Source organism: Monodon monoceros, unplaced genomic scaffold (genome assembly GCF_005190385.1).
Source record: "Monodon monoceros isolate NGI ecotype Baffin Bay Population unplaced genomic scaffold, NGI_Narwhal_1 Super_Scaffold_21, whole genome shotgun sequence".
Classification (NCBI taxonomy): Eukaryota; Metazoa; Chordata; class Mammalia; order Artiodactyla; family Monodontidae; genus Monodon; species Monodon monoceros.
The window spans coordinates 58,160,245-58,182,740 of NW_021703778.1; the positions used below are offsets into that span (position 1 = coordinate 58,160,245).

The following is a 22,496-nucleotide window of genomic DNA, read 5'->3' on the forward strand; positions in this document are numbered from 1 at the left end:
GACAAGATGATTTAGCAATACATGAACATTATCTAAACTACTTGGCTTTATTTGTGGAACTTTTAAATTTACTCTCCTCATTAAATCAAATCAAATCAATCACAAGTGCAACAGTGCCTGCAGATACACAGATGGAATCAAAGAATACAAATACCTGTAGCTTCTGGGTTAATATTTTGATCAAGAAACTTTGTCTTTGTTTGGAGATCCACAATACCCAGCAAGTGAAAATGTTTTGGCAACAATGAAAACCCAGGAAGGTGATGGCAATTGGTATAAACCAGCTTTCCAGAAACTTTCTCCTGATAAAGAGCCCAGAAACCATGCTTTTGCCATGTTTTTTTATTTGGAGACATTCCAGGGAAAGCTCTGAACGAATGACCTCCTGTTGGTTCTCTTGGGATGACTGCCAGTTATAGACTATGTATGATGCCTGGTTATAACTTGAGAAGAAGGGAAAAGGCCCTGTTTAAAGTCGCTTTGTGCTTAAGGGCAGACCTTGAAAGTATAATAGAAACAAGATGCACATAGTTTTCACCCTATTAAGAAACTACCTGTGAGTGGCTTGTGGTGGTGTAACCTCGGACTTATATCAATCTCATAACGATGGGCTATTCAAGATGGCAAAAGAGCTGAAAAGGGGCAAGAAGAGGGCATTTCTAGAAGCTTAGTGGGAGAGGAAGACAGAGATTATACCTGGTGACAGTCTGATGCTGGAGAGAGCAGGTTGGAGCATGAGAGGCACTTTGGAGACAGAACAGAGATGTCTGCTGGAGAAGGTGAGTCCACTGTGCTGTGCTCTGTGTTGAGAACCCTCTTCTCCAACTCCCCAAGAGACTTCAGTGCACGGTACACTACTTGTCATTGGAGTGCTCCAAAATGCTAATCCTGACTTCTAAATAGGTCCAACTAGAGCTGAGGCTGACAAGCTACACAAACGGCCTGTGCTGCAGGGAACTCCAGCCATTTCTCTCCCAGTAGGAACAACTTTAGCATTAAGAGAGTGTGAGTGAAATTATTTTAATATATTTTAAAATAAAATACTATTTATTATAATATTATAATCATAATACAAGACCTAAAATAATAGTTTCTTCTTTTAAAAAGAGTGAAGTAACTTATCTATAAACTTGAGTAGCATCATTATGATGAATAAAATCTTCATTGCGTCATACCTCATAAATCACTGTATAGATGGAAGGGTGACACAAAATGATGACCAAGAACCACTTCTCGGGGTTAGAGAAACACAGAGGCAGAAAGCAAAATGAATGAAAGCTGGGCACAAGGTTATGGGGTGGAGGTATGTGTGAAGATTCTTCAGAGGCAAAGAGAAGCAACCAGTGGTAAGTCATATGCAAGCAGGAAAACGAGAAGCACAGGAGAATCACCACTTACCCATGAGGCTGAAGAAGTACCATCCCAGAGGAGATCAAGATGGAGGAGTAGGAAGACACTGAGCTCACCTCCCCCCGCATGAACACATCAAAAATTCACGTACACGTGGAGCAGTTCTCACTGAAGACAGACTGGAGACTGGCAGAAAGACTCTTCTACAACAAACGCCGAAAAGAAAGATCCACACGGAGTCAGGTTGGAAGGGAAAGAAAGTGATCAGGTCAGGACCTGCACCCCTAGGAAGGGACAAGAAGGGGGATGATTACACAGGCTTGGAGATCCTCCCTGGGGAGTGAGCAGTTTGAACCACTTACTGGGCACCTCAGCTGTGAGGTCTGACACTGGGAAGATGAGTCCTCTTGGCTGGTTTTGAAGATCAGTGAGATTGGCAGTGGGGGCGGGGGGGACGGGGGCTGTGAGATACTTGGAGTCCACCCATGAAGAGCATGCACACACTTGCTTGCTCCCGAAGCATGGTGGAGGAAGAAGATTGAGACTGCCTGGGACCCTGGCCAGTTTCTGGAAACTGCCCCAGCATGCACCCTTGACCACGCTGAGGACCTTTCCAGCCCCCATTGCTCCAGAGCGCAGCTCCCCACTAGGGCAAAGGCTGTTGTTGCCAAGGAGAGTGTGCAGGTATGGGGGACAGAGCTGGCTCTGACCCAGCACTGCATCTGAACAGGGTGAAGGCACTCATGCAGGTGACAGATTGGAAGCAGTCTTGAACTCTGGTCTGCAGGGACTGCCAAAGCATGGGTCCCAACCCATGCCAAGAACCTACTCTGCCCCCTCTCTCTCCAGCGTTGCTCCCTTCTGGGGCAAAGGTGCTGATGCTGGGAAGGAGGAGAGCACACTTACAGGGAGCAGAACCAGCTTGAACCCGAACCTCAGGGCTTCTGTTCCTGCACCTTGGGACCTGCCTGTACCCCTGATAAGGCAGTTTTGGCCACTGAGCATAGGAGAAGCCCTGACTCACACCTGGCTCTAGCTCTAGCCCCTCCATCTCCAGCCCCACCTCCCACCAAGGTGATAGCTGGTAGCACACCCTGGGGGAAGATGTGACTCATACTCATTTCAGGTCCAGTTCTCCCACCAAAGCCACTGGGCACACACAGACTGCAAAGGAACACTCCTACGCAAGGACACTCCTTCGAGACCGGGATAGGTGATTGCTTAACCTAATTTCATAGAGACAGAGAAAGTCAAGGAAAAATGGGAAGACAGAGGAATCTGTTTTAAATGAAAGAACAACAACAGCAATAACAACAGCAACAACAAAAACAAACCCTGAAAAAACCTGATGAAACAGAGATAAATTACCAGATAAAGGGTTTCAAAGCAATAGTAATAATGTTAACTGAACTAGGGAAAAGAATAGATGAACACAGTGATAATTCTTAAGAAGAACTAGTAAATATAAAAAAAGAACCATTCAGAGCTGAAGAATACAATAACTGAAATGAAAAACACACCAGAAGGAATTAAGAGCAGACTACGTGGTACAGAAGAACGCATAAGTGATCTGAAAGATAGAATAATGGAAATCACCCAGTCAGAATAGCAAAAGGAAAACAAAAATAGGACAGTTTAAGGGACCTCTGAGACAGCATCAAGTGTAATAACTTTCACATCACAGTGATTCCAGAAGGAAAAGAGAGAAAGAAGGGCCAAAATGTATTTGATGAAATTATGATAGAAAACTTCCCAAGCCTGAAGAAGGAATCTAGGTACAGGATGCACAGAGAATCCCAAACAACATGAATCCAAAGAGACCCACACCAAGACATTTAATTAAAATGTAAGAGTTAAAGAGAATTCTAAAGGCAGCAAGAGAAAGAGAAAAATAAAGAGTCACATACGGGGGAACCCCTGTAAGATTATCTGCTGATTTTTCTGCAGAAACTTTGCAAGCCAGAAGGGGGTGGCATGATATTTTTAAAGTGCTAAAAAGGAAAAACCTGCAACCTACGATACTCTACCCAGTAAGATTATCATTCAGAATTGAAGGATGGATAAAGAACGTCTTAGACAAGCAAAACGTAAAAGAGTTCATCAATATTAAACCAACCCTAGAAGAAATGTTAAAGTTTCTTCTCTAAGCGGAAAAAAAAAATTAAACAACAAAAGCAAAAATTTATAGGAAAGGAAAAATCCCACTAGTAGAGGCAAATATATAGTCAAGGCTGTGGATTAACCACTTAAGTAAGCTAGTACAAAGATGAAAAGAGAAAAAAATATCATAAAATTAACTGTAATTACAATAAACACTTAAGAGATAAACATGAAGACGTAAATTACGACATCAAAAACACAAAATTTGGGAGAGGGGAGTAAAAATATATAGATCTTTTAGAATGTGTTTGAACTTAAGTGACTAGTTTAAAACAAGTAGATATAGTTACAGGTCAACATATATTAACTCCATAGTAATCACAAATCATAAACCTACATTAAATACAGAAAATCTAGGAGAAAGGAACACAAGCATGCCACTAAAGAAACCATCAAACCAGAGGTTTGACTTCCTCACATTATATACAGAGATAAACTCAACATGGATTAACGACCTAAATGTAAGACCTGGAACTTTACAGTTTTATATAGTTCTGTAACTCCTAGAAGAGAATATAGGCATAACCCTCTTTGACGTAAATAGTAGGAATCTTTCTTTTGGATCTGTTTCCTAAGGCAAAGGAAACAAAAGCAAAAATAAACAAACGGGACCTAATTAAAAGTTTTGCACAGCAAGCGAAACCATAAAACAAAGGGACAACCTACGGAATGGGAGGAAGTATTTGCAAATGACATGACCAACAAGGGGTTAATATCCAAACTATATAAACAGCTCATACAACTTAATATCCAAAAATAAACAGCTGAATTACACAATGGGCAGAAGATGTGAATAGACACTTTTCAAAGAAAACCTACAGATGGCCAACAGGCACATGGAAAGATGTTCATCATTGCTAATTATCAGAGAAATGCAAATCAAAATCATGATGAGATTTCATCTCACACCTGTCAAAGTGGCTATAATCAAAAAGAACACAAATAACAAATGTTGTCAGGGATGTAGAGAAAAGGGAACCCTAGTACACCGTTTGTGGGAATGTAAGTTGGTGTAGCTCTATGGAAAACAGAATGGAGGTTTCTCAGAAAACTAAAAATAGAACTATCATATGATCCAGCAATTCCACTCCTGGATATATATCCAAAGAAAATGAAAACAGTAATTTGAGAAAACACAGCATCCCAGTGTTCATAGTAGCATTATTTACAATAACCAGGATATGGAAGCAACCTAAGTGTCCATCTACAGATGAATGGATAAGAAGATGTGGTATATATACAGCATGAAATATTACTCAAACATTAAAAAGAATGAAATTCTAGCATTTGCAACAACATGGGTGGACCTGGAGGATATTATGCTTACTGAAATAAGTCAGACAGAGAAAGACAAATACTGTATGTTAGCACTTACATGTGGAATCTAAAAAATAGAACAAAGGAATGAATATAACAAAACAGAAACAGACTCACAGATAAAGAAAACAAACTAGTGGTTACCACTGGGGAGAAGGAGGAGGGGGGTCAAGGTGAGAGTAAGGGATTAACAAACTACTCCGTATAAAATAAATAAGCAACAAAGATATATTGTATAGCACAGGGAATATAGCCAATATTTTATAATAACTTTAAATGTAGTATAAGAATATTGAATCACTATGTTGTCCACATGAAACTAATATAATACTGTAAATCAACTATACTTCAATTTTTAAAAAATTTGACTTCTCCAAAAAAAAATCATCTCTTACCCAACCTAAGAAAATCTTACAAGTACTACCTGGCATTGTGAGATCACATTAAAAGACCCAAAGACAAACAAGGCCTATAATATTGGGTTATTCTTTTCTCAATATTTGTAGTCCCTCATAGTGATACTGTTGAGAGGAATTTCTACATCTCCTGAGAAGTTAGTCTAGCTCAGTTGCTCTAGCTTTTGTGCTCTATGGGACACTCTAGGTCAAAAGTTTAGTGACTACTTTGGTGGCACATGGGGTGTTCAGACAGAAAGACTACAAAGCAGCTGATTCTTCTTCTGTGTGACAGAGTATGTTTATTAGATATCTGTTGCTGTGTAACAAAATATTCCCAGAACTGGTGTTTCAAACAATGATTATTTCATGCAATTCTGTAGTTCAGGTGTGATGTGGGTCTTTCTGGGATAAATCAAAGTGTTGGCTGGGCTGCCTTTCTTTCTGGAGGCTCTAGGGTAGGATCCATTTCCTTACTTTCATAGCTTCTAGAGGCTTCCCACATTTCTTGGCTTGTGGCCACCTTCCATCTTCAAAGCCAGCAATATTTATTCAAGTCTGTCTTACACTGCATCACTCTGACACTGACCCTTCTGCCTTGCTCTTTTACCTTTAAGTACCCTAGTGATTATGTTGAGCCTATCTAGAAATCCAAGATCGTTTCCCTATCTTAAAGTCATCTTACTAGCAAACTTAATTCCAACTGAACATTTTGAGGGGTGCATTATTTTGCCTACCACAGTCAGTAGTCTGGTCATGGTTCAACTGTGACCTCTATTTGAGGGTCTTTTACAAGGCTGAAATCAAGGTGTCATTCAAAACTGTGGGCTCATCTGAAGGCTCGACGGATGAAGCATCTTCTTCCAAGCTCTCTAATGTGGTAGTTGGCGTAATTCAGTTTCTCAAAAGCTGTTAGATTGATGGCCTCACTTCTTCCCTTGCAGTTGCTTGCCAAGGGGACATCTCTAGCATGACATCTAATCAAAGTGTTCAAGCCAAAAAAGCAATAGTGAGTGAGTCTATAGCAGGTGGAATTCACAGTCTCTTATAACCCAACCACAAAAGCGTTATCTCCTAATTTCTGTTGTATTCTATGCATTAGTAGTCATTCATTAGGTCCAGTGTACCCTCAGGAGGAGGGGATTACTCAAGGGTGTGAATACCTGAAGGCAGGGATCAGTTGGTGTTATTTCAGAGGATATCTTCCACAGAGTGCTAAGTAACAAAGAACACTGGCTTTAATCACACAGGATGAGTACAAAATCCATCTCCACTGCTTACTATCCATGTGACATCCAACAAGTTTTGTATCAACTCTGTGCCTCAATTTCATTGTCTGATAAATTATATTATTGTGAGGATTAAATGAGATGCTACAAACAAGATGGTTAGAAGATTGCCTGGCGCCTATGAATAAGTGCCCAATGAATATTAACATTGAATGGAGTACTCAATGCTGAAACATGAGTTGAAAACTATTGAACTAGTTAGATCTAAATTAAATACCTATGTATTTTATGATCTAAAAACTATTTTTTCACCTCTTAGAATATATAGAAAATGTGGAACATAACATTTCATTAGACACCAGAGGATATGACAGGATGGTTTCTTTATTAAAAATTTGTAATACTATTTTTATGATTGAAAAAAGCAATTATGGGAAATTTGAAAGTTACAGAGAAGCACAAAAAAGAATGAATGAATAAATGTTTTTCTCAAATTTGACATACAAATACTTTTATACCTTTAAGTTTTTACATTATAATTAACCAAAATACTTTTTATGTGAAAATGTGGTATTGCATTTTATCCTACTTTTGCTTTATTCTTGAATTTTTTTTTGAAACAATGTCATCCCCGATCTTGATTTAGTTTTTTTTTCTAGCATATATTTGTAAATCTTACTAGAAAGTATACATGGTTTTATATTCTAAGACCCTGCATGTCTGATAATATCTCTCTGTTGTACTTGAATGACTAAGTGGCTAAGTATGTCATTGTTGGGTCATACTTGTTTTCTTTCAGAACTCTATAAACATTTTTCTATTGCCTTGTGGTGTTCAGGGTTATAACAAAGGAATATAAGACCAGAATGACATTTTTTTTTTCTTTGCACACAATCTGTTCTGTTTTGCTTCAGCCTGGGTGCTTACTACATATTTTTAACTTGAAATTTCTAATGTTGAAAATATGTGGAAGGGTTTTCTCCATGGTTAATTCTGCCTGGTACTCAATGGGTCCTTAAAACATCTTTACTCAGATATTTCTCCAATTCTGAAAACACCTCTTTATTGTTTCTTTGCTTTGAACTGACAAAAATCAAATCATGTCACTCTTGCTCATAACCCTCATCACACTCAGAATGAAATCCAGAGTCCCTACCCTGGACTACAAGGCCCTACACAGTAGCTGGTGGCTTTCTCTGAACTCAGCAGTCTCAGCCCTTCACTTTGAGTAAGCCACTCTGACCTCCTTGCCCTTCCCTAATCATATCAAACACATCTCTCCCTCAGGTTCTCTGTATGTGCTATCCCCTCTGCTTGCAGTATCCACTTCAGGTCTCTAGGAAGGAAAGCCTTGCCACCTTGTAAAATAGGAAAATCGATCCACCCCCAATCTATCACCCACAGGCATGCTTATTTGTCCATTTCCCCTATAGAATATAAGCCCCATAAAAGCAGGGCCTTTCTGTTTTGTCTGCTGCAGCACCACCAGCAACTATAAAAGGGTCGTTAATCAAGTCCTGGTGGGTTGCTGCCTTGCAGTTACCAGTGTTCCCTCCTATGCCTCCTTTCTTTTGCTGTGTCCCATGTTTCCCAAGTCTTGTATAATTTCTTAAAGTTTCTTACATATGAATGCCATCCTTCCCTGGAGTCTTGGCTCTTAAAGGCTTTTGTAGCATGAAATGAGATAGTGCTCGAAGTGCTTTGATATATTTACAAGGTTGTGCAACCATCATCATAATCTAAATTTAGAACATTTCATAATTGCAAAAAGAAAGCTTGCAACCCTTAGCAGGGGCGCCCACCCTGTCTGCCCACCCTCTTTGAATTGTATGCATTAAACAGATGAACTTTGTGCTATGTAAATTGTACCTCAATAATGCTCTTTTAAAAAGTGAGTTATAAAAAAAAAAGTGATTTATAAGCAGGAATGTCATATAGATGTTTTCATTTTTTAGGCTGAAAAGAAAGAGACACCTCGAGGCTAACATGTTAAAGGATTATTCTTTTATGAACTTCCCATGTGGGCCATTTTTTTACCTTTTCAAAAATGCAAAGGTTTATAACTTTAACACATTGTCCATTATTTTTCTCAAATTATAATAGTTATTTCTCATGAACCATAAAATGTGTTTTCATGTAAGTAAATATGGAAACATAAAGTTACATGTTGGCTTAATATATTAACTATAACTAGCGATATCTGCATCATTTGTCTTTGTCAGATTCTTTCATGTAGATGCGCAGACAGGTAATTTCCATTCTGAATAGGTACCAATATCATTTATGGATATTTATGTACTTGTAATTTTAATTAGTTTTTCCCTTAGTTGAATTCTACCCACGTTCACTAATTTCTGATTTTATCATCTACTAATTCTTTTTTAAATTTATTTTATTTCTTATTTACTTTTGGCTGCGTTAGGTCTTCATTGCAGCACGCAGCCTTCTCACTGCGGTGGCTTCTCTTGTTGCGGAGCACGGGCTCTAGGCATTCGGGCTTCAGTAGTTGTGGCACGTGGGCTCAGTAACTGTGGCTTGTGGGCTCTAGAGCGCAGGCTCAGTAGTTGTGGTGCACAGGCTTAGTTGCTCCGCGGCACGTGGGATCTTCCCGGACCAGGGCTCAAACCCGTGTCCCCTGTGTTGGCAGGTGGATTCCTAACCACTGCGCCACCAGGGAAGCCCTCATCTACTAATTCTTATTCTTTATCTGTATGGGAAATCGATATTGAAACTTTGAAGTCAGTGTAACGGTAGCATTGCCATTTTGCTATTCCTTTAATCTGCTTCTATTCGCCTAAGGAGAAATATGTCATGTCACTTAAAAGTAAGTATCAGAAACTGAAGAGTAGTATAGTTGTGGATGAAATGTAAGAGATTTTATTTAGATAGTAAAAATTGAATTTTAATGGTATTTTATCTTTTACAGTTAAACGAAGGCATATGATATACCGAAATGCACACTTGTCACCAAAATACTTTATTACCAAAAATAATAAGGCAATTTGAGAGTATCAACCTATGAACAAATGTATAATTGACTATCATTTCGTTTTTCAGAGCGTGCTTCATACTCGAGCATATCTTTAATTTAACCATAAAACAGCCTTTAATAGTGAGTTGAAATGTTTGATGAGTGGTAGTCTCAGATTCTATATTCACTTTTTTTGTGAATAAGGAAAAATAAACTATGTGCACTCTACCTTTTAAAGTTATGATTTACCAACTCTTATTCCACTTAGGGTGATAAAGAATTATTACATTTAGTTTTAAACTCTTCAAATTATGGTATCTTAACTATTTTGGTTAGTTCTTGGTAGCCAAACCCAACTGGAATAAGCTTTCAAAGCTTTTAGATGAGTTGGGATAAAGTATATAGAAATCTTAAAATTGTATTTATTAGTCTTTGCATGCTCCTTTCATATTGAATTCTGCCTTTCATTTATAAGTTTAAACATTTTTAAATGTGCTGCTTACTCATTAGGCTATTAAACTTGTCGGTATATTATGAGGTAAATCAGTGTTAAATACTAATAGAAATTGAGGTACACAGAGGTTAAATGACTTGTCAAGTCCTATTTCATACGCCATTCCTTTTGAAGGGGTTATCTTGCTTAAATTTGTACTAACCGAATACAACTGTTTGTATGGGAATTGAAATCACATTTTCTTTGCACTCCATGGAAGACTGAGCCCCTGAGATGGATAACCACACTAAATACTATGTCAGGAATTTCAAGAAGCAGAATGAGCCTGCAGGGTAATGGAGGTCTTTCATTCGCTTATTCCACAGAGAGATTCTGGAAGTTGGCAGCTATATTCAATAGCTAGTGTAACTGAGAGAACAGTTGGTGCGTGGGTTTGGACAGATTTTGCCTACTTAGTGATCCAGGTCTTTCCATGGGGAATTTCACGTAGCATGAAACATGCTGCAAACTCTCTTTAGAGAAAATCTGGACAGGAGATGATAACACCCAAAACAATAACAGCAATATTTTTTTGCTTCTCATTGCCCTTGCAAACAAAGTGATTTCTTAACCCACTACTCAAGGAGGAGTAATTTTTGCAAAGAGAGTATCAGATTTGGGGATTTATTTTGGTGACTGTGTGGTTTCGTTAAATTACATATTCAAGAAAAGTAATGTATAAAGCTGATTCCATTCAGCTTTATAACATGAGCAAATTTTCCAGAATACACAGTTAAAATTTTAAAATTTCAGATCTCCTTGAATATTGTATAACTGTATTGAAAGGCCACCTCTACCAATTTTACTTCTCTGAATCACAATACTTTTCCAATATTTGTCCTCTGTCTTTATACGGGTTCTCAGAATTTACCTAGAACTACTTCCTCTTTCTATAATGTCTGAATATTTAGAATATCTAATGGAGTGTCAAGTATGCATTATCATATTATGTCAGGATGTGCCACTAATATACATCCATCTGGTTTTATTTATTTTAAACTCTTTTATTTAAACTTCAAAGTTTGATGAAATGAATTTTTGTCTCACCATTCTTGTGATATCCACATTCTGTGAAACAGATCTATTTAAAATATGTGCTGCAACCTATATAATATGAATTGATTTCAGCTGAGAAAGTAGTTTTGAAGACTGTTGGTTTTATATTATGCAAATTACTTTCTCTAGTAAAGTAGCATTTTCTGGAATTCAGAATATCCTGTAGTTACATTTACAATTTCTTCTTAACAAAATAACAGGACACGTAGTCTGACAAGTAAGAGAGTTTTTCCATATAAAGTGGAACAACATAGTTGAAACTGGAACAGTCTTAGAGAATCCAGATTATGTGGACTCCATATCTATAATCCCAGGAAGTACCAAATAGTCATTTGGTAAGATCATTAAAGGAAGGCTACTGCAAAAATATTCTTAAGATGTGAATTGACCTATAATTTTTATTTAAATTGTATTCCTTATATCCACAAAAAAAGTTACTCATTTATTTGACCACTAAATAAGCTAATATTATTATTTTTTAATTGAAGTGTAGTTGATGTACAGTATTATACAAGTTACGGGTATACAACATAGTGATTCACAAATTTTAAAGGTTGTATTCCATTAGTAGTTACCACGTAATACTGGCTATATTCCTGTGTTGTACAATACATCCTTGTTAGTGAGCTAATATTTAAATGTCTGTTCTGTGTCAGGCACTCTGGTAGGTACTTGGGACCAAAAAGAGAGAATCTCTGCCCTTATGGAGCATGAGTCTCGTCAAGAAGACAGGTATTGATCAAATATTCATGCTTATTTAGGTAAAAGTAACTGTGATATCTGCTATAAAAGATAAGTATATTGTGCTATTAGAACAGCTGAGAGGGACATTTCATTTTGTCAGGCAATTCAGAAAAGTATTCCCTAAGGAAGTTATTTTACAGCTGACATCTCAAGAACAGGCAGGAGTTAACTAGTTGAAAAGGGATGGAAAGACCTGTTATAATGAAAAATTTTAAAACCAGTAAATGTATTGCAAAATCTTTTCAACTACTGATTTTAAATATCATTACTAACCCTATAAGTCTATAGCTTGTGAAATTTAGAATTTACATTTCTCTGTTGGCTGCCTGCAGTGAGAGTATTTGGCTTATGTGTGGATGTGTTCACCAGTTGGGTGTGTATGGTAACAAACATGCTTCTTCCCCATGGTAAAATGAGTTTCTTTTTGGATAATTGCTCTCAGTAGTTACCACTGAGCCTCAACTATTTTCTATGTTGGCAAGTCCCCAGAAGGTTCCAAAAGAGGAAATGCATGTCCATCTTTAGCTCTTTGGTTCTGTGTGTGATATTTTAGTCACGAAATAATTTCCAGCTGGCAAGCTTGACATACATATTCAACAGCAGCTAAATATTGTTGCTGCATCTATTACATAAGCTGCAAAGAAACTCAGTCAAGAGATGCTCCAAAATTTATAAAAGTTTTAATACTCAAACATTTGGTATTTTTATCATAAAAACCTGAGTCTCATTTATGATTGATTTGATTGTTCACATTACAGCCCTTCCCTTCCCCAGATCCATATAGTTTGTTTATTTTCCAGGCTCCCATATGTTACATCTTCAGAGTTGGGCCATTTTCCCAAAAGTCAGGCCATGGAGGAAGTTGAGTGATAGGGAATCTTTTATGAGGAGAATCAGGCGAGTTGGAATTTAAGACCTACCAGAGGGAGGTCAGTTAGTCCAACTCTTGTCCAGTTGTAAACAAGAACACTGGTAACAAGGAACATCAAATGATTGCTCAAGGTCACACAGGTGGTTAGGACACAGCTGAGGTGCGTAAACCACCTTCTCCAGAATCTGTCCAGTATAGTTTGTGTTATACATTTATAGGATAATGATTAAAATCATCACTTGAAACCCATGAAATTAAAAATGGTTTTTGACTATGTTTAAGTATTGCTACAATTTGGGTATACAATGAAAGTAATTACTCCTATGTCCTTACATCTTTTATCTTATGTTCTTTGACTATCTAAAACTCAGAAATTTGTCTAGTTAGCAGGGATGAGTGTGTTTATAAGTAGAAATAAGGTAAATAGATCCCAAGCAACCATCAGCTTAGCAAAGTATATGATGGGGTTTACATGTAAGGAAAGCCTATAGGCTTTCTCAGTAAAAAGAAGAAAAAGGGCCACATTTTTGGCCCAGACCAAGTGAGATTTTCAGGTGAAATTACTGAACCAGCAGCTATGATCCTACAGTAAATTCTAAGCCTCATAAAGTTTGTGATTAAATCCTTACAAATTCAATTGATTTTCCTATGAGTGTCTCCTAATGGCCCTGATTCTTCTACTAAAATATGGATGGAAAGGGGAGCACAATATAAAGATGCCCATCTGCTGGCTTTTCTTCTAGTAGAAAGTGCTGTGTCTACAAAAGAGTTGTATTTTAAACCTTCAGTTCCCTTTTTTCCAAGGCTTTGTGCTCACCGATTATAAGCATGCACATTTTTAAAATGTAGATTTAAGTATGGCTCACCCCTCTACGCTAGTCAACATGAGGCATCCTCTTTCTGAGTGAATTCCTGGATTCATATACTCAGAATCTCCTCAATTCTAAAATGCTAAGTAGAATATATCTTAATGCATATACCCTTGCCTTAAAGGCACATGATCCACGTGGATCCACGATTCATATTTGTATTTAGGTACAATTTCTCTGCCTTTTGAACTGCTTTGATCTATGTATCTGTGACTTACGATTAGCCTCTCTAGAGGGTTGGTGGTGAAGAAGTATCTCTAGAATCCCAAAGTGAAATCAATAATTCATCCTTTTTCCAAAGCTGCTCTTCCTCTGCTGTACTTGACAGCCTCACTCTGAGCCCAGGAACCCCACTCGCATCCTCAGATCAGACTAAGTGCTCCACTCTTCCTTACTCCTCTTCTGCAGGGTCAAAGCTCCAACAGTCTACTTTTAAGTGTCCTCCTCTTTTCTCCCTTCTTCTCAAACCCACTCACAACTTCACTAGTACAAGACGAGATCATTTTCCCTATGGATTCCTTCCTTAGATGCCAAGCTTCTCACATTGCCTCTCTTCTGCTGCATAAGGTGTGTCTAAAATTCTCTCTCCCTCTCTCCCCCTCTGTCTCTTCTTCCCTCCGTCCCTCCCTCTCTCATCCTCCCTCTCCCCCTCTCCCTCTCCCTCTCTTCTACATGGAATTGTTCTAACTATAAAACATGTTGGTAAGATTCCATTAATAACAATATTATGTCCAACGTCTTTGCATTGAATAGCTACTTAATTCTTCATGAATGCCATTTATGTGTAGGTATACTACTGTTCCAAAAGGAGAAGTCAGAATTCAGTGCCTTTGCCAGTTTTCATTAGACTGGGTGATCTAAAGCTTGAATTAAAATATAAAATAGAAACAATAATTCTCTGCTTCACGATGCAAGAAAAATGTTTCCTTTGTTGATAATTTTGAATTTATTTAACTTATGTTTTATTGTTCAATAATCATAACAGAAATAGATTTTTAAGTTAGCCATGATCCCTCTTCTCCATTTTCTACTGCTACATATGCACACAGAATTTTGTATAACTGTAATAATAGCATAAATGCACTTCTGTATTTTTTCATGTTTTATAAATTTTGGCATATTGATAGAGTTTCAGAATCTTTTCAGTAGTTACATAATATTTCACCACATCCGTAAACCTCAGCTTTTTAACCAACTCTCTATTTTTGGATAATCAGGTTAATAGCATTCTTTAAATTACAATGAATAACGCTACAATGAAAATGTTCTTGTATTATGATTTTTCCTCATTTTGTTTACATCCTTGGGGCAAATTCCCAGTAGAATCATTGAATATCAACAGTATGATTAATACTGTGTATATTTCTTGAAATGCGTTACCAAATCATGTACTGAAGTTTTCACCAGTGTGCACTGTCACCAGGGGATGGCTATGCTTGTTTCAGCCCACCTTCAACAGAATAGAATATTGGAAAAACTTAAAGTTTGCTGTTTTAATAAAGTGGTACGTCGTTATGTGTTTATACTTTGAATTTCTTTCATAACTAAGAAACTGAACATTTTTTTGTATGTTTGTTGACTAATTTTACTTGTTTTTTTTTTTATTCATGTCCCTGCCCTTGAAATATTGGTCTTTAATTCAATGAATACTATTTTAATTTTTAATCTGTATGGCTTCTTTATACAATATAGCTTTTAATTTTTAAAACTATTGCTGCATATATTTTTTTCAGGATGGATTCCATTTAAATTGCATTATTTTTGTTATAAGGTTTTTTTTATATCATATGATCTATCTTTATGGTTTCTTTTAGTTTCAGTGTTATCCAGCAAAATATGTTGTTAGTTTCTAATGTTATTTCTGTATGTATGTTAATTCTTTGATCCCTTTGGTCTTCATTTAGTGTTAAAAATCCATTTTATAATAGAAATATGTCATGTGTTTTTGTGGTTATGGGAATAATTCACTTGCACAGAGGAAAAATTTATGATGCAGAAGAGAAAGTACATGATTGCAACAGCCAGGTCTTTGAGTGGGAGAAGTTGGCTATTATTCAGTACACAAGTGGACTGCTTAGCTTTAGGTAGTAGTAGAGGTAGTTCAGTCATAGTAGCAAGAGGAGAGGAAAAGTACATGGCTTTAGGAGGCAAAATGGTAAATGTGGTAGTGGAATCTCAGTGATCTGCTAAGAGTGAAGAGAGGACAAGGGTTCTTGTATGTTTGTGGAAAGAGAAGAACAGGAATATAAAATAATACTCTCAGAGGATAGGGACCAAGTGCTTAGTGAACTGTGGAGACGGCTGTCCATATGGAGGGCCCTTTTGACATTTGTGGCCATTATTTTAGATAACAACAGCCAGCATGGTGATGTTTTTTTCCAGTCCTGTTGAGACACTAGGATACAGGCACAGAAGAGATAAGGAATTGGTTTTACACAGGTTTGTCCTTGGCCAGGAGAGTATGACAAAGGGAGACGCCAAGTATTTGAGGGTATATATAAAAAAAGAGATTACAGTCATGGACCGTAGACTCTCAGGTAGTTAAAGAGAAAGTAAAGTTATGAATGAGGTCATTTAGAGAGAAAATGTGGGTCTCAGTGGATATAAGAGGGAGCGAGGTAAAGTAGTAGTCAAAGAGCACAATGCCTTTCAAAGAGCAGAATGCTAAAAATTGAGATTTAGAGTGAGCGCGCTTGTTGGTACCGACATGATCTAAGGTCAGACCATAGAAAGGGATGGCTGTTGTGGGAGGGAGGACAAACCCAAGGGAGAGTGGAGCTCAGAGCTGAGAACCAAGACACTAACTAGGTCATCTACATAGTTATCAAGTCACAAAAAATGAAGACAGTAGTGATTGCGAAGAGAAAAAAGCAGTGGGCTAAGAAATGTAAATCCAGTATTGATAGTAATTTCCAGTAAAGTTGTATCATTAAAGATTTCTGTTAATGGTTTTGAAGGTGTCTGCTTCTCCATATCTTGCCAATACCAGGTATTATCAATATGCTTAATTGTTATCAATCTCCTGGGTGAAATTATCTTGGGATTGGATTTTCCTTTTCTAACAACAAGTACAGTTGATCATCTTTTCCTGTCTAGTCATTTGTATTTCCTTTTCCATTCATGAGTTTGACCATTTTTCTGCTGATGTGTTCACCTTTTATTAGCTACTTGAAAGAAATCTTCCTGGAATAGAGAAATTCCCTCTGAGATATAAACTGCCTTGCAAGTGCTTTCCAAATTTTTTCTATTAGTTATCTATTTTATACATATTAGTGTATATGTCAATCCCAATCTCCCAATTCATCCCACTACAACCCCCCCCCCACCCCGGCTTTCCCCCCTTGCTGTCCATACGTTTATTCTCTGCATCTGTGTCTCTATTTCTGCCTTGCAAACTGCTTCATCTGTACCATTTTTCTAGATTCCACATGTATGCGTTAATATACGATATTCGGAAATTTGTTTTTCTCTCTCTGACTTCTTTGTATGACATTCTCTAGGTCCATCCACATCTCTACAAATGACCCAATTTCATTCCTTTTTATGGCTAAGTAATAGTCCATTGTATATGTGTACCACATCTTTATCCATTCATCTGTCGATGAGCATTTAGGTAGCTTCCGTGACCTGACTGTTGTAAATAGTGCTGGAATGAACATTGGGGTGAATGTGTCTTTTTGAATTGTGGTTTTCTCTGGGTATATGCCCATCAGTGGGATTGCTGGGTCATATGGTAGTTCTATTTTTAGTTTTTTAAGGAACCTCCATACTGTTCTCCATAGTGGCTGTATCAGTTTACATTCCCACCAACAGTGCAAGAGGGTTCCCTTTTCTCCATGCCCTCTCCAGCATTTGTTGTTGTAGATTTTCTAATCATGCAAATTCTAACTGATGTGAGGTGATACCTCATTGTAGTTTTGACTTGTACTTAACGTGCCTCTTCGCCGTTTGTATGTCTTCGTTGGAGAAATGTCCATTTAGGTCTTCTGCCCGTTTTTTGATCGGGTTGTTTGTTTTTTTAATATTAAGCTGCATGAGCTGTTTATATATTTGGGAAATTAATCCTTTGTCCGTTGATTAGTTTGCAAATATTTTCTCCCATTCTGAAGGTTGTCTTTTCGTCTTGTTTATAGTTTCCTTTGCTGTACAAAAGCTTTAAGTTTCATTAGGTCCCATTTGTTTATTTTTGTTTTTATTTTCATTTCTCTAGCAGGTGGGTCAAAAAAGATCTTGCTGTGATTTATGTCAAAGAGTTTTCTTCCTATGTTTTCCTCTAAGAGTTTTTATAGTGTCTGGCCTTACACTTAGGTGTTTAATCAACTTTGAGTTTATTTTTGTGTATGGTATTAGGGAGTCTTCTAATTTCACTCTTTTACATGTAGATGTCCAGTTTTCGCAGCACCACATATTGAAGAGGCTGTCTTTTCTCTATTGTATATTCTTGCCTCCTTTCTCAAAGATAAGGTGACCATATGTGTGTGGGTTTATCTCTGGGCTTTCTATCCTGTTCCATTGATCTATATTTCTGTTTTTGTGCCAGTACCATACTGTCTTCATTACTGTAGCTTTGTAGTATAGTCTGGAATCCGAGGGAGCCTGATTCCTCCAGCTCTGTTTTTCTTTCACAAGATTGCTTTTGCTATTTGGGCTCTTTTGTGTTTCCATACAAATTGTGAAATATTTTGTTCTAGTTCTGTGAAAAATGCCAGTGGTAGTTTGATAGGGATTGCATTGAATCTGTAGATTGCTTTGGGTAGTAGAGTCATTTTCACAATGTTGATTCTTCCAATCGAAGAACATGGTATATTTCTCCATCTGTTTGTATCATCTTTAATTTCTTTCATCAGTGTCTTATAGTTTTCTGCATACAGATCTTTTGTCTCCTTAGGTAGGTTTATTCCTAGGTATTTTATTCTTTTTGTTGCAATGGTAAATGGGAGTGTTTCCTTAACTTCTCTTTCAGATTTTTCATCATTAGTGTATAGGAATACAGGAGAATTCTGTGCATTAATTTTGTATCCTGCTGCTTTACCAAATTCATTGATTAGCTCTAGTAGTTTTCTGTTAGCATCTTTAAGGTTCTCTATGTATACTGTCATGTCATCTGCAAACAGTGATAGTTTTACCTCTTCTTTTCCAATTTGTATTCCTTTTATTTCTTTTTCTTCTCTGATTGCTGTGGCTAGGACTTCCAAAACTATGTTGAATAATAGTGGTGAGAGTGGACATCCTTGTCTTGTTCCTGATCTTAGAGGAATGCTTTCAGTTTTTCACCATTGAGAATAATGTTTGCTGTGGGTTTGTGGTATATGGACTTTATTATTTTACATAGGTTCCCTCTATGCCCACTTTCTGGAGAGTTTTCGTCATAAATGGTGTTGAATTTTGTCAGAAGTCTTTTCTGCATCTATTGAGATGACCATATGGATTTATTCTTCAGTTTGTTAATATGGTTTATCACATTAGTTGATTTGCATATACTGAAAAATCCTTGCATCCCTTGGATAAATCCCACTTGATCATGGTGCATGATCCTTTTAATGTTTGTTAGATTCTGTTTGCTAGTATTTTGTTGAGGATTTTTGCATCTATATTTACCAGTGATAGTGGTCTGCAATTTTCCTTTTTTGTAGTATCTTTGTCTGGTTTTGGTGTCTGGTGGCCTCATAGAATGAGTTTGGGAGTGTTCCTTCCTCTGCAATTTTTTGGAAAAATTTGAGAAGGATGGGTGTTAGCCCTTCTCTAAATGTGTGATAGAATTCACCTGTGAATCCATCTGGTCCTGGACTTTTGTTTTTTGGAAGATTTTTAATCACAGTTTCAATTTCATTACTTCTGATTGATCTGTTCATATTTTCTATTTCTTCCTGGTTCAGTCTTGGAAGGTTATACCTTTTTAAGAATTCCTCCATTTCTTCCAGGTTGTCCATTTCATTGGCATAGAGTTGCTTGTAATAGCCTCTTATGATGCTTTTTTCTGCAGTGTCCATTGCCACTTCTCCTTTTTCATTCCTAATTTTATTGCTTTGAGAGTCCTCTGCCTCTTTTTCTTGATGAGTCTGACTAAAGGTTTATCAGTTTTGTTTATCTTCTCAAAAAAGCAACCTTTAATTTTATTGATCTTTGCTATTGTTTTCTTTGTTTCTATTTCATTTATTTCTGCTCTGATATTTATGATTTCTTTTCTTCTACTAACTTTGCATTTTATTTGTTCTTCTTTCTCTAGCTCCTTTAGGTGTAAGGTTAGATTGCTTATTTGAGATTTTTCTTGTTTCTTGTGGTAGGATTGTATTGCTATAAACTTCCCTCTTAGAACTGCTTTTGCTGCATCCCATAGGTTTTGGATCATCATGTTTTCATTGTCATTTGTTTCTAGGTATTTTTTGATTTCCTCTTTGATTTCTTCAGTGATCTCTTGGTTATTTAGTAACATATTGTTTAGCCTGTATGTGTTTATGTTTTTCACGTTTTCTTTTCCCTGTAATTCTAATCTCATAGCGTTGTGGTCAGAAAAGATGCTTGATATGATTTCAATTTTCTTAAATTTACCGAGGCTTGATTTGTGACCCGAGATGTGATCTGTCGTGGAGACTGTTCTTTGTGCACTTGAGAAGAAAGTTAATCTGCTGTTTTTGGATGGAATGTCCTATAAATATCAATTAAATCTATCTGGTCTATTGTGTCATTTAAAGCTTGTGTTTCCTTAATTTTCTGTGTGGATGATCTGTCCATTGGTGTAAGTGAGGTGTTAAAGTCCCCCACTATTATTGTGTTACTGTCAGTTTCCTCTTTTATAGCTGTTAGCAGTTGCCTTATGTATTGAGCTGCTCCTATGTTGGGTGCATGTATATTTATAATTATTGTATCTTCTTTATGGATTAATCCCTTGATCATTATGGAGTGTTCTTCCTTGTCTCTTGTAACGTTCTTTATTTTAAGGTCTATTTTATCTGATAATGAGTATTGCTACTCCAGCTTACTTTTGCTTTCCTTTTGCATGGAATATCTTTTTCCACCCCCTCACTTTCAGTCTGTATGTGTCCATAGGTCTGAAGTGGATCTCTTGTAGACAGCATATGTATGGGTCTTGTTTTTGTATCCATTCAGCGAGCCTGTGTCTTTTGTTCGGAGCATTTAGTCCATTCACATTTAAGTAATTATCGTTATGTATGTTCCTATTGCCATTTTCTTAATTGTTTGGGGTTTGTTTTTGTAGGTCCTTTTGTTCTCTTGTGTTTCCCATTTAGACAAGTTCCTTTAGCATTTGTTGTAGAGCTGGTTTGGTGGTGGTGAAATCTCTTAGTTTTGCTTGTCTGTAAAGCTTTTGACTTCTCCGTTGAATCTGAATGAGAGCCATGCTGGGTAGAGTAATCTTGGTTGTAGATTCTTCCCTTTCATCACTTTAAGTATATCGTGCAGCCTCCTTCTGGCTTGTAGAGTTTCTGCTGAGAAATCAGCTGTTAGCTTATGGGAGTTCCCTTGTATGTTGTTTGTTGTTGTTCCCTTTTGGCTTTTAATAATTTTACTTTGTCTTTAATTCTTGTCAGTTTGATTACTGTGTGTCTCGGCATGTTTCTCCTTGGGCTTATTGTGGCTGGGACTCTGCCCTTCCTTGACTTGGGTGGCTATTTACTTTCCCATGTTAGGGCAGTTTTTGACTACAATCTCTTCAAATATTTTATCAGGTCCTTTCTCTCTTCTCCTTCTGGGACCCCTGTGATGCAAATGTTGGTTCGTTTTATGTTGTCCCAGAGGTCTCTTGGGGTGTCTTCATTTCTTTTCATTCTTTTTTCTTTATTCTGTTCTGTGCTAGTGATTTCCACCATTCTGTCTTCCAGGTCACTTATCCGTTCTTCTGCCTCAGTTATTCTGCTATTGATTCCTTCTAGTGTATTTTCCATTTCAGTTTTTCTATCGTTCATCTCTGTTTGTTTGTTGTTTAATTCTTCTAGGTCTTTGTTAAACATTTCTTGCATCTTCTTGATCTTTGCCTCCATTTTTTTTTCCAAGGTCCTGAATCATCTTCACTATCATTATTTTGAATTCTTTCTCTGGAAGGTTGCCTATGTCCACTTCATTTAGTTGTTTTTCTGGTGTTTTATATTGTCCCTTCATCTGGTACATAGTCCTCTGCCTTTCATTTTGTCTTTCCTTTTGTGAATGTGGTTTTCTTTCCACAGGCTGCAGGATTGTAGTTCTGTTTGCTTCTGCTGTCTGCCCTCTGGTGGATGAGTCTATCTCTGGACATTGAGAGGAGACTCCTGTGGGTCATGCCTTAGTGAAAGCAGCCAGGGGAAACAAAAGCCTATTCTGTGTTAGTGTTGGAGTGTCCGCTGCAGAGGCAGGTCCAATTATTTTATATTGATATTTTAGTGTGAAGTATTAATAAATCTTCCCATTCTTCAAAATAAACATTACAATTAGTATATATTTAGTAATGTATTAACTGTGTAGATAAAGCGTCAGATTGATATATTTTTTATTTGGATTTAATTGATTCTTCTAAAGGAGCAAAATGTATATGAGTTAAATATTTTTTAAACTTTATAGTGGCTGTAGTTAGTACAAGGAAAAAGACAGGTCTTAAGTTTAAAAGCCTTTTACTTGACTTCATTTGAACAGCTTAGTTTCTCAACAGCAACCCCACACATATATAGGCAGTACTGCTTCAGATAAATTTGTTGGATTTTTTGGTAGAAAATGAGAGTTAAATTAATGTAGCACTAACAGAAATGCAACTTTATTCACTATTTTCCTGACTGATGAAAAGGTATTAAGAACTCACAAATGCAGTGCTTTTAAAGGATAAACAATTTCAGAGGTCTTCACACATTGATTTTCTCTATATCTTAAAACTTCTGTAATAACATGCTTCACTCAAATTTTCATTTATTGTCTAGCTCCAAGGATAATGGAAGCTGATTTGCTATATATACAGTAGAATTTTTTTTTAACTGCATCAAAGGCATATCCTAGCTCTGCTAAAGGGCCTGCACCACAGTCAATATAAAAGCACAAAAAGTCCCATCAGTTTAATAATA

At 37.0% G+C, this 22,496-nt stretch overlaps 1 protein-coding gene across 1 annotated transcript in view; it reads left to right on the forward strand.

Annotated features, from left to right (window-relative positions):
* The window catches only part of UNC13C (unc-13 homolog C), a 591,853-nt gene that overhangs the window by 427,417 nt on the left and 141,940 nt on the right, over positions 1–22,496 (forward strand). The gene's annotated exons all lie outside the window — the stretch shown is intronic.